Here is a 12,720-nt window from a genome sequence, read left to right as displayed (position 1 = left end):
TCTGTCCACAGTGGGGAGGGGATCTGGCATAGAACCAACTTGAGCCAATACTGCTCTGTGGTTGCCAAAGAGCAAGTGATGTTGGGCTGTGTTTAAACCCATGCAGGAGGAGAGAGGGCCCTGTCTCCTGTGCTCTACCCACTGAGGCCCACATTTTTCTAGAGGATTCTTGAGACCATAGATGATGTTTCCAGAGACAGGATAATATATATAGTGAATAAACTCAATTGAGGAAACTTGGGATATGACTGGGTGGAGTTAGAGGAAGGGGGTACATGGTAACTTTCAAATATTTGGATGGCTCCACCCTCTACCCAAACTTTCTCTCTTCTCTTCCAGCTATAAAACAAAAGCTCCCCCTACAGATGAATGAAGACAAACAAATGATCAGGAGCCAGCCAAAGCTGCCCTGTTTCTAACCATTGGTGTGGTTTTTAACTACTAGACCAGTTCAAATCTCTAACAAGCTGCCTACCTTGGGAGCGGGTGAGTTCCCTGGGATAAGCAGTGTCCAAACAGAGGCCAGGTGATGGGTTACTGAATCAGTACGGCAACAGGAGTCAATGACCCCAGAGACTCTTTCAATCATGGAGCAGGGCTTGTAAAAGATCTTGTCTGAGTGTGTGACCCCCTTCTCCTCCCAGGGCATCCTCTCTGTGACAGCTGCTGCAAAGTGTGCTGGGAATGATGTGGCTGCCAACAGGAATCTACTTCTTCAAGTGATGTTTCAATATCACTTTAAAAGGAGGCAGGGTAATGTTCTGGGAAGAGCAGACAGACGTAGGTTTGAATCCCAGCTGGGTCTCTAGCTATATAGCCCTGACAAGTTACCTAATCTCTGCAAGCCTCAGTTTCCTAACCTGTACAGTGGGAAAATTATACCAACTATAGCTGACCATATGCAATCTGTCAGCCCCCAGCCAGTTCTGGGGACACCAACCCTCACAGCTCTGTCTCACCCTCTTGCTGCAGGCAGGGGTGGGCATGTGACCTGGCCTGGCCAATTATGGTTGCCTTCCCCCTGTCCACTGAGTAGATATGGAACCCTCATAGGAGCTAGTCAGAGTCTCCCCAAGTGGTCTGCTCTACACACAGAGAGCAGGCCTCTTCCTCTGGGATTGAGTGATCTAAAGGCCATCTGGGCCTCAGCTGCCTTGGGCATCTTTCCTGCTTTGCAGGGAGAATGTGCCTGAGAGCAGAGCCAATATAGAGGGGAGTCAGGTTAAGAGCTGGAGCTAATGAGAGACAGCCCAGACTAATCTGACTCCCTGGACCCAGCTATGCCTAAAGTCCACTCCTATTTTTATCAATTATGTGAGCAATAAATTCCGGTTTGGGCTTAAGCTAATTTGAGTTGGGCTTCTGTCAGTAGGAACCCAAAAAGTCCTAACCAGTATATCTTTCTGCAGGGCAGTTGTGTGGATTCAAAGAAATATTGTCAAGCACCTGGCACTTAGGCAGGCATTTTGTGAGAGCCCAGCAAGCCTGGTTTTCTGGTGTAACCATAATGGACAACAGTGGAACAGGGTGTTTGTTCGGGTGTTTGAGACAAGCGAGAATGTGATCCCCGCTGCGCCAATCAGCGTTTCCCTGGGTTGTTCTGAGGGGTGCGGTGGGGCAATTTCTTCTCCCCTTGAGCCACGAAGCTGGATTTCTGTAACCACAGCTGTCCGCAGCCAAGCTCCCTGTCCCCTGAAGAAGCCCACATGCGGTGGGAGAGAATGACACCAACCCCCAAAGAGAAGAAATAAGAGAGCAGGTCAAGAGTTAGAGAGGGCTTCCCTGGTGGCGCAGTGGTTGAGAGTTCGCCTACTGATGCAGGGGACATGGGTTCGTGCCCCGGTCCGGGAAGATCCCACATGCCGCAGAGCAGCTGGGCCCGTGAGCCATGGCCGCTGAGCCTGCGCGTCCAGAGCCTGTGCTCCACAACGGGAGAGGCCACAACAGTGAGAGGCCCGCGTACCGCAAAAAAAAAAAAAAAAAAAAAAAAAGAGTGAGAGAGTTGGGGACACGTGTGCCCAGCCGTGTGCCCAGCCACCAGAGTTCTGAAGGCGGGCTGCCCCCTCCCCTGCCCTTCCAGGTACCACATAAGCCAACAAACTGCTTTTTTCCTTCAGCCTGAGCTGTATTTCCATCCCTTGCCAATGAAGGATTCCTGACTAACGTGCCCAGAGGCCAGCTGAGGTGAGTCCACAAAAGACCCACTGGGTCAGCTCTGCCGCTGGGACAGTCCGTCCCTGGCTCCCGGCGTGGAAAAGGCCAGCATCCTTTCCTGTCAAGCAGCTCTCACATCTCACGTCCCTCCTGGAGGGGACAGATAGGGCCGATGCAGGACGCTGATGTCACAGTTGAACGCCCTCCCCAACTGCCACCGTTTAAACCCTTTGACTAAACTGTTGCCTTGTCTGTAAACTGTGTCCTATCCAGTAGGCAGGCCTGTTGTAAGGACTGCACAGCGTCCCGCCTAGTTTAGGGAGTTAGGTTGGGTTCCCCTTTGCCCCTGGTGGGCGACGGTGAGAGCATGAGTGGTCTGGGCTGAGCCCCCATGACAAGTTTGACAGGCGGGGGCCTCGGTGATCCTCGGAGCGCCCTCACCCCAGGCCTCACCCTGTTCTGCCCTGTGCGCCCAGCACAGTGCCCTCCACCTCTTCATTCATGTGACCCCAAAGTGGTGAGAACCAGGGACAGCAGATCCCTTTGGGCCTGGCTAGTTCAGGTTTCTGAACAGGTGAGGATTCTCACTCAAATCCCTCCTACTTCAGGGGACAGACGGATGAGCTCTGGGGAGGAGGGGGCACCTGGCCAAGGAGTAGACCCGTGACATAAAAGGAAGGATCCCAAGCTCCACGTTCTGCTTCCCTGGGCTGGTCCTTCACTTTTTCCCACTGGTGGAACCTGCGCTGGGCTCTCTGGACCTCAGTTTTCCTGCCCATCACTGGGGGAGAAGGGAAGTTAGCGCTCAGCCCTGGCAGGGGGCCTGATGGGGGCACAGGAGGAGGGGGAGGGGACTTCTGAGCCTCTGAAATGATGCCCTGGGACTCAGACCAGAGTCTGATCCCTAGGTGTTGATGGAAGCTGCCAGCGTGGCACCTGGAAGAGGGAGCACTAACTCTAGCCCTAACCCTCACCCTCACCCAGCCTGGCCCCGGGGGAGGGAGTCCTGGGAAGGGTAAGTTTCCACCAGTGAGCTAGGAAAGTGGGGAGGACCTGGAAAACAGGGTGCTGTCCAGAAACATGGGGGAATGGGCAGCCCTGGGCATTTAGGAGGTCACCGTGCAGGGCCGGGGAGGCATCCTGAGGACAAGCCACACTAACGCCACACACCAGCCTGAGGCTCAGGCCCGGCCTCGATGTGAAGAAAGGCGAGTTCTGCGTGCAGCTCAGCTGCTCTCATGCAGATGCCCTGTGGCAGCAGAGTGGGGGGAAATAGGGCCCACCGTGGGAGGCGTTGAGGGGAGCACTGTCGGGGGCAGAGATGCATCAAACATAGTCTACTCTTTGGGCTTCCCTGGTGGCGCAGTGGTTGAGAATCCGCCTGCCAATGCAGGGGACACGGGTTCGAGCCCTGGTCTGGGAATCTCCCACATGGCGCGGAGCAACTAAACCCGTGAGCCACAACTACCGAGCCTGGGCACCTGGAGCCTGTGCTCCGCAACAGGAGAGGCCGCGATAGTGAGAGGCCCGCGCACCGCGATGAAGAGTGGCCCCCGCTCGCCACAACTAGAGAAAGCCCTCGCACAGCAACGAAGAGCCAACACAGCAAAAATTAATTAATTAATTAATAAACTCCTACCCCCAACATCTAAAAAAAAAAAACATAGTCTACTCCCAGGCCCTCAAGGGAGGAGAGTTGTTGATGGTAAAACACATTGTCTCCTTAAACCTCAGGAGAGGTTGGGTGAGGAGTGGGGGAGGGGGACAACTTACTCCCATTTCCCAGGTGAGGAAACCAGAGATATGGAGCCATTTGCCTAAGGTGACCCAGCTGAGAGGTAGCAGAGCCAGGCGGAAGTCAGGTCCATCTGCCAGTCCAAGCTCTTCCTACGCTGGCCCTGCTGGAAAGCTGAGCTGGGGGAAGAATGGAAAACCGCCCCCAGCAGGGCACCCAGCCCCATGGCGCATTCTGGTTCCACTGGATACGTCCGAGGTGGTGATGGAGGAGGGGATGGGGTGTGGTGGGGTGGGGAGGGCATGACCCTCAGAGAGGCTAGACTGGGCCCGGGCCCTGCTCCACCACTGTGGCCAGACAAGCTGCAGGTTTTGGATTTGGGGCTCCCAGTAGGCCCTCTCAGGGCCTCTCTCCCCAGGTCCTCTCCCCAGGACCTCTCTGCCCAGGTCTCCCAGCCACCTCCACCCTCCGGGACCTGCCTTCCTCTCCGAGGCTCCTAAGCAGAGGCCCCCCTCCCCCCTCCCCCTTTGAAAGGCCTTCCCATCTTTCAGGTCGCCTCTCTATGACGTCCTCCTCTTCTGGCAATGTTCCCTTATGTTCACTAAGCATCTGCCCTGTGCCAGAAGCCTGAACCCAGCCAAAATTCTGGGTTTGGGGAAAGGGACTTACCAGGATTGAGGGAGCCCAGACTGGAGGGAGGAGCCAGATGAGGCACCGGGAAGGAAAGGACTTTTGACCTGAGACTTCGAAAATACTGGTGCATTTAGATAAACAGGAGAGGAGGGACAGAGGGCCACTCCACGCAGACAGGAAGTGGGGTTTCCCTGTCGTGGAAGATGAACCGCCCAAAGCTCTTCCTTCCTACCTCCCTGTGGACCTGCCATCTTGTCTGTTGGCAGCCTGAGAAAGGGGACCAGGCCACGCTTCCTTGGGACCCCTCAGAGCCCTGAGAGCAAGAAGCTCCGGAGGGAGTATTGGATAGGACAAGCGGAGATCACCTTCGGCCCCTCCTCCTGGGTCAGCTGGTCCCACATCCTACGTGAGCATGAGGCACAGGCTTCAGCACACTTGCTGGTTCCCCCAACTCTGTGTGACCATCAGGGTGGCCCCATTTCCTCTTGCCCTTTGCAGGATAAATAGACGAGTCTATTTCAGAGATGAGGACCCTTGAGGCTCAAGGGGTCAAAGCCACAGAGCTAGAGGTGCAGCTGGGATTTGCACTCAGGTCTCTCTGGCTGCACAAGGTCTTTGCTCTTACTTCCCTCAGTGTCATTGCCTGGCAGCGGGACTAGCCAGAAATTAGGATGGAGGCACAGAGAGCAGGCCTGGATCCCCCCAGAGGCAGCAGCCAGCAGGCTGTGAACCCCTGTGAACAGGCCTGCAGCAGTGGGTGCAGGGGCTCTGGGCCCCAGACTCCAGGCCTGGATGACTCCAGATCTCCACCTAGTGGTAGCAGGGAGCTACTGCCACACCACCCAGGCAGCTCAATGAGACACAGATCTAGCCAGGTCACCAGTAACCCATCCTCCAGCAACAAACACCCTCTCCCTGGGCGTAGGTTCTTAGGAGAGAGAGGAGGTCCCATCAGCTGGCACTGGGGTTCATTGCCCTCATGATTTCTCTGTAGCGACATAGTCGCATGTCGGACCTCTGTGCTCAGCCGCAGACACTCTATCCCACAGGCCCCTCTGGCTACATCTAGCCTAAACATCCAGGTCTAGGCCAGATTCCCCAGGCTCAGGGACTTGGCAGCCTGTCACCCCAGACAGCAGGGTCTCACTGGCCTGCACTGGCCTCCAGGGTAGAAGGGGTCACCCAGCTCTGGTGGGCTCAACCCTGGCTGCTGCCCAGACCAGAAGAGAATTTGCCCTGTCCCCAGATGGCCCCAGGCCCCCATCCTCAGGCTCCTCCAAAGGGGCAAGGCCTCCTCAGGAGGGGCAGGGAAGCAGCGTTCACTGTGCCAGGCACTGTTCTACACAGCACCTCAGTTAATCCTCAAACAACCCCATGAGCTAGGTACTATTATCTCCAGTTTGAAGAAGTGATGGGGGAGGGGTAAACTAATTTGCCCAAGTCACACATTCATTAAATACTGACTATAAAACAATGTGCATGGGCACCACACTCAGAAGGGAGAAGGCCAATGGGAAGCTTCCTGGAGAAGGAAGTGATTCCAGGCAGAGGGCAGAACTATGGGTGTGAGAAGTCCCTGAGGCAAGGTCAGAAATGTTAACCTAGACCTGGGCAGGTGGACAGCAGAGCGGGCGGGGGGTGGGGCAGGGGGGAGTAGGCAGGACTCATACAAGCCCCACTGCCAGGCTAAGGAGTCTGGACTTGACCCCAAGAACACAGGAAGCCTTTGGAGGGCATTAAACAGGGCAGCGACCCCATCTCATCTGTGTTTGGGGAAGGTCCTGCTGGCAGGAGAGATCAGTGGGGAGACACACTGGGAGGCTCCCTACCGTCGCAGGTGCAGGGGCGTGCCCTGGAATGGGGGGTTGGAGGGGCGTCTGTTGCTCAAGGCAGGGACTCAGTGGCAGCAAATGCCCAGAGGCCAGAGAGCCCCAGAGCCCCTAGGGAACAGAGAATCACCCAGCACAGCTGGAGAGCAGGGTTTGAGGGCTGGGAGGGCCCTCAGTCCATTCGGGCTGCTGTAACAAAATTCCACAGACTGGGTACCTTCTAAACAACAGACATTTATCTCTCCCAGTCCTGGAGGCAGGAAGTGTGACCTCAGGGTGCCAGCATGGTCCAGTGAGGACCTTCATCCGTGTCAGAGGTGTCCCATTGTATCCTCACGTGGTGAAAGGGGAGGGGCTCTCTTTTATAACAGCACTAATCTCATTCAGGTGGACTCCATCCTTACGACCTAAGCTCCTCCCAAAGGTTCCACCTCCGAACACCATCACCTTGGGAGTTAGGTTTCAACATGAATTTGGGGGGGACACAAATATTCAGACCACTGCAGCTTTGACCCTTCTCCTGCAGAGGCAAGTCCTCAGGCAAGATATACGTCCTCCTCCCTGGGCCTCAGTTCCTCAGGAGAGAGAGGAGGCCCCATTGGCCGGGACTGAGGCCCTTGGCCCTCAGGGGCTCTCTGTGCCGACACCAAGTGAACGTGGAACTTTTGGTCCAGGGCCTGGCAAACATATCCTGGCGGGGCCAGGTGTGGGCCCTGCTTCTGGAGGGTACATTTCACTTACTCATTCATTCATTTATTCAGCGAATGCTTTTTGCACCCCTTCCGTGTGTTAAGCAGTTTCAGGTCTGGAGACCCAGAAATAAGCAAAGCAGACACCAGCCCTTCCTTGAGGGAGCCAATGATCTCATAGGAAACAGAGACCTTAAGCAAATATATCCCTTCCCAGAGGAGATATGGCAACACAGAGGGGTGGGGTGGGAAAGGGCTTGGCCCCAGCAAACTGAGGGCAGAGGGAGAGCCTCAGAGCCTCAGAGAGGCTGGGGAACTCGTTTCTCCATGGAAAATCATCCCACCAAGCGTCTCCATGTAGGCTTGTCTCTGTGTGTTTGCATGAACGTGTGTCTGTGTGGTAGGTACAGGTATGTGTCTGTGTCCATTTGTGAGTCTGAGTGTGTTTCTCTATATGTCTCTGTGTGTTTGTATGTGGTTGTTAAGGAAGTGCCTCTGTGTGTTTGGGGGTGTGTCCATATATGATGACATTTGTGTGTCTGTGTGTGTGGGTGTTAGCATGCTAGGTATGGGTCTCCACGTTCATGCATGTGTGTGGGTGTCTTTGTGTGAGGGACAGGGTGACCTCCTGGGTGATTTGCTAAGATCTAAGGGGTTTCTCAGAACTTGATCTAGTGATACTAAAGTCAGAACTGCTAGGGACACACCATGACAGTTGCAGGAGACCAAAGCTGGGAGAGTGGACAGCCCCCCCGAGAAGGAAATGAGACCCAAAGTGGGGCAGGGCTAAGTAAGGACCAGTCCCACAAGAGTCCGCCATGGGGGGCTGGGCTGAATGCCCAGTGGCACTTGGAGGTCCTGGGGCTGTCACCTCAGACAGCAGGGTCTCACTGGCCTGCACTGGCCTCCAGGGTAGAAGGGGTCACCCCTTCTACCCTGTAGGAAAGAGGGCTCCAGGAAAGAGCTTAGGCTTAGGGTCTGCCAGACCTTGCCATGACCCGTGACCTGCTTCTTAGCAGCTCTATAACCTTGGGCAGGTCTAAGCCTTGGTTTTCTCTTCTATAAAATGGGGATGAGCATACCCACTACCCAGCTGAGAATGCAATAAGAAAAGGCATGCCCAGCGTTGAGCACATGGTGGGTGTTCCACAGCTCCTCCTCTCGAGCTGAGGAGAAGTTGTGGTGGGACCAGAGGACACCTTGTTCTCTTGGGGACTGAAATCAACAATAAGGAGACCAAACATCCCTGAGCTTAGCACTTGCCACGTGACATTCCCCCTGCTATGGTTTACACAGAGGAAGCCCCTGCCCCCAGCAGGGGGTCCTGCCCCCTGCTGGGCTGACATGAACAGGGGAGGCCACCCTTCCCCTGGTGTCCTAGTCTTGGGCTCCAAGTCAGGCTGCTTCTCCCATGGACACGCGGCCTGGCGGGCCACAGAGGGCACCCGGCCCCTTTGCCCTTTCCCAGCCATGAGGCTGACTCTCACCCGTCGTCACTTCATCAGCTAACATTTCCAAGGACCAGGCCGTGGGATTGTGAAAGAGCTCTTCCTTTATTTACTGGATGGTCTGGGGCACTTCACTTCACCTCCCTGAACCTCACTGTCATTGGCTGGGAAATGGGGATTCGCAGTCAACAGCCTGCCAGTGAGGGTTCAGTGAAAGCCCATGCACAGAAGTGCTTTGAATGCCCCCAAAGCCTTCCACCAGCTAAGGAATTAGCCCGCTGGGTATCCCAGGGCTGGGGGGCACCTGAATGCCCTCCATCAGTATCCCCTTCTCTCTTTGGGAAGAAGCCACAGGCAGTGGGCAAACCGTGGTGCTGGGTGCCAAACCCACCCTCCACCAAGCTGTGCCTCTCCTCCAGTTTGCGCCAAGGTGGAAGGGGGTTGCAGGGCTGGGGTGGGGGGCAGGGAACCACATCCCACAAGGAGTGGAGGCAGCTGGAGCCAGCCGGTTCCCTGAGGGTTTCAGGACCTGGAATGTGATTTCCTAATTGTGAATTCATTCTGGCCACCAGCCTCACCCCCAACCCCAGGAATCTCAGCAGCAACAGCCTGGGTCTGTGGATAACCCCGCCTACCCTCCAGGCTTGGGTTCCTCAAACATTAAATGGAAGCAGAGTCCCAGCCTCTTATCTGAAGACGTTGAGACTGGGGGTCACTGGGCATTGGAGAGCGAGGTCACCTGCTCACTCACAGACCAATGTGATTTTACTCCAAACCACTTATCTTCAGGAGGAGGATTTGGCCCAGAGAAGAAAGTCACATTGTCCAAGGTCACACAGCAAGACTCACAGCTTGACTTTATACCTGTCTCTCCAGCTTCAGCGGTAGATGGACATGCAGATAACTACTAAATTACCATAGGTTTGATTCTATCCTGTGTTATACATTGAAGGGGAAAGAGCTGGAGGCCTAGGGCAGGAAGGACACTCGGCTGGGGTCACACAAGAAGCTGGTAACTGTGTTGCAGCTCTCTAGCTGTGTACCCTTAGTTAATAATAAGGGAGGTAATCTCCGAGAGTGCCAGAGCTCACCTGGGGACTTTAAGCGTCAGCTGGAATCAGCCTTCCAAACCTCGGCCCCTAATCAAACTGGCAATAGGACATTGGGCCTCACACTCGCCCGTCCCCATTCAAACCTGACCCAGAACCTTGGTGGCTTTTAAACCCGAGGGAGAGATTCTCAGGCTGACCCCTGTGCCCTCTCCAGTCCCCACCGCTTCCCACTGGAACAACGCAGACCCGAAGCCTCCCCAGGGCTTCTGGCACCGGGGCCCACGGAGGCAGGACCCTGGGGAAGCAGCTCCGCAAGTCTCGCCCCTGGGTGGCAGTGGGGGACCGGGGGCCCATCCTGCCCCTGAAGACGGGTGGGGGAGGAAGGTGCCTCGGTGCACCTCCCGGCGGGAGGCCCACTGGATCCCGCCCAGCACCCGGGAGCCTCCTCAACCTGCTATCCCCCAACCCCGCACCCTCGTGGGGGCCCCGCCGGGCAAAGCAGTTCGTCCGGCGCGCGACGGGTCCAAGCCCACAGACCCGCTTCTGAGACGTCCGGAAGGCGGGAGTCAGGCGGCCTCCTGCCCCGAGAGGGATCGCAAGGGCCCTAGCCCGCCCGGCACACAGAAGGCGGCCGGTGGGTGTTTGCAGCTGGGGCTTCGCAGGTCGGAGAGCTGGCCCGGCAGGGCGGCCCCGAGGAGAAGGGAAGCCCCCATCCCGAGCCTAGGGCAATCCCATCCTTGTGTCTGCAGCCGCTGTCCAGAGCTTCCTTCGGGCTCCGCGGAGCGCCTCTGTCTCTTGGCTGGCTGCCTGTGCCCGTGTCTGGCCTGGATCGACGGTAGTCTGTGGCTCTGCCTCCGTGCCGCTCTTGCTGCGGCTCTCGGTCCACCCCAGCTCTAGCCCGGGGCGGGCTGTCCGGCTGCAGCCCGGCCCCTGGCCTAGAGCGCCATCTGGTGGGCATGTGGAGAGTTGCCACGGTCCCCGGACAGGGCTCGCTCCAGGTCCGTTCCTGGCCGGGAGCTGAGGAAGGTACCAAAAGGAGGGGCCTGGAGAAGAGAGGCGGCCGTCGGCTCTGGGAACCTGGTGCTTCAGGAATGAGTGAGAGGTGGGGTGAGCGGGTCCGCGCCTCCAGAGAACCCAAAAGGAGCTCCAAGGGCAAATCAAAGTCCCCGGCGCGTTCAGACGGAGACAGGAACGTATTCAGTGAGGGTGACCAGGCTGCACTGCCAAGGGCCCTCCTGGGGGAGTGCCCAGAGAGGACCCGGAGCTCAGGGTCCTCAACCTTTGCCCCCTACCCCGGGTGCTCACAGGTCTCCCTTCTGCTGCCCAGGCCCTAGAGCACGGAGCCCTTGGCCCCTCGACGGACCTTGTATGCCGGGCTGGTGCTACGGACTTTGGGGTCCAGGACGGCGAAGGAGAGGACAGAGTGGGATTGGATTTGGGGTACTTCCTAGAGCAGTGAGGAAGGCAGGCTCAGAGTTTAAACCTCGGTTTCATCGAGACTCTGTCCCTTGAACCGTCCTATACCCGGGAAACGGGGGTGGGGGTGGGGCAGGCGGGGAGGGGCCTGCAGCTGGGGCTTTCACCTGTGGGTGTCAGGTGGCGCACCAAGCTGAACGCGCCCCTCTGTCTGCAAGGGGTGGCCTGCGTGGGCATTCGCGGTAAGCTGCGGAGGCGGGTCCCAGTTCTGGGCCCTTGGGGAGGACAGGGCGGGGCCACTGATGCTCAAGATTTTCCACGGCAGCCTTTTTGGGGGTTGGGTTGGCGGGGATGGGGGTAGGGGTAGGGGGATGACTTGAGGGCTCGGGAGACTCGGATTGGCAGAACAGGAAACAAGGTCCCCTAGGTCTCGCACTCCTCGCTGCCCATCCGCTAGGGGTCTCACGGAGCCCCCGACACCCACACCCCTAGCCTCCAAGCTCCCCTGTGAATCACACTCACAATCCCACGCCGACACGTATAATTCCCTCTCACACCCCGCAGTCCCAACGCACAGGGCCTCGCGCGACACACCAGGTCAGCAAGCCCTCCACACTCGTCCGCTGGGGATTCTGCCGTCTAGGGCGCCTGGTGCCAGGCCCTGAAGGGTTAAGGAGGTCTTGGGACACCGGAGCGGCGGGACGCGGGGAGCCTGGCCTAATTGGCGACCCCGGGAACAATGAAAGCTGGGAGGCGGGTGGCTTAATTGGGCCAGGGAGCGGCCTGGCCTTTGTCTGGGACTCGACCGCGCGGTTCCCGCAGCCGAACTCAGGCTCGCAGCTGGGACCCAGCGCAGAGGCGCGAGGGCGACTCAGGGAGGGGACTGTGCGATTGGGGGGTCAGGGGGGACGACTCTCCAAGCTGCGCTCGGGGCCCAGGGCCTCTCGAGGCCCTGAAGTATCACTCCACCCCACCCGGGGCGCTGCAGCCACCACGAGGTGAGAACGCGGCCGCAAACTGGCCGCTCTGCCCGGCTTTGACAGCGACCCTCCTCCGGTTTCCCATCTGCCCGCGGGCCCGCCCGCGGCTCCGGGTTGGTGCTGCCCCCTGGTGTCAGCAGCTCGCTCTGCAGCCTCTTCCCAATTCTTCCTAGACGGGCTGACAGTGAGAAACCGGAAGAAACCAACGCGCCCCTCTTCGAATTTTAGAGGCGTTTTTAGCTCAGAGCGACCTCGAATAAACACACTGTCCACAGAGGATTTTATTTGAGCTGAGAAAAGGACCTTTCTGCCCCACCTTGTTCCTGAAGTGCCCGCCTCGCTGTCCTGCACGCCCGAAGGTCAGAGGCACGGAAGCCGGAACCCACCATCCGAGAGTGGGACAGCGTTCTGGCCCTCCCACCGGTTCACTGGCTGAGCCCCTCGCCGAATTCAGCGTGACCTGTGGCCAGCTCCCTCCCTGGAAGAGGCAAACATGATTCTCTTCCTTGCAAATGTGTCGGCCCAAGAAGGTGTCCTGGGAGCTTGGAGGCCAATTCCACCTCCGCCTTCACCCTTCCTCCACCTCACCATCCTTGATGGCCCCGGTGAACAGGAAGCCAAAGTCTCAAGTCCCCCGAAGTACCCAAGTTGAGCGTCCTGCTGGGCCAGGGTGTTACGGATCTGCAAGGCTTAATGAGGAAGGAACTGGGTTTGAAAGAGTGACCGCCCGTCTCCCATCCCTTCCACTGCTAGGATTTGGGGCTGGTGACACCTGTTGGCTCGC

The sequence above is a fragment of the Globicephala melas genome, chromosome 20 (assembly GCF_963455315.2).
Source record: "Globicephala melas chromosome 20, mGloMel1.2, whole genome shotgun sequence".
Classification (NCBI taxonomy): domain Eukaryota; kingdom Metazoa; phylum Chordata; class Mammalia; order Artiodactyla; family Delphinidae; genus Globicephala; species Globicephala melas.
The sequence above is the reverse complement of the archived record's forward strand: the minus strand, read 5'-3'. Positions refer to the sequence as shown.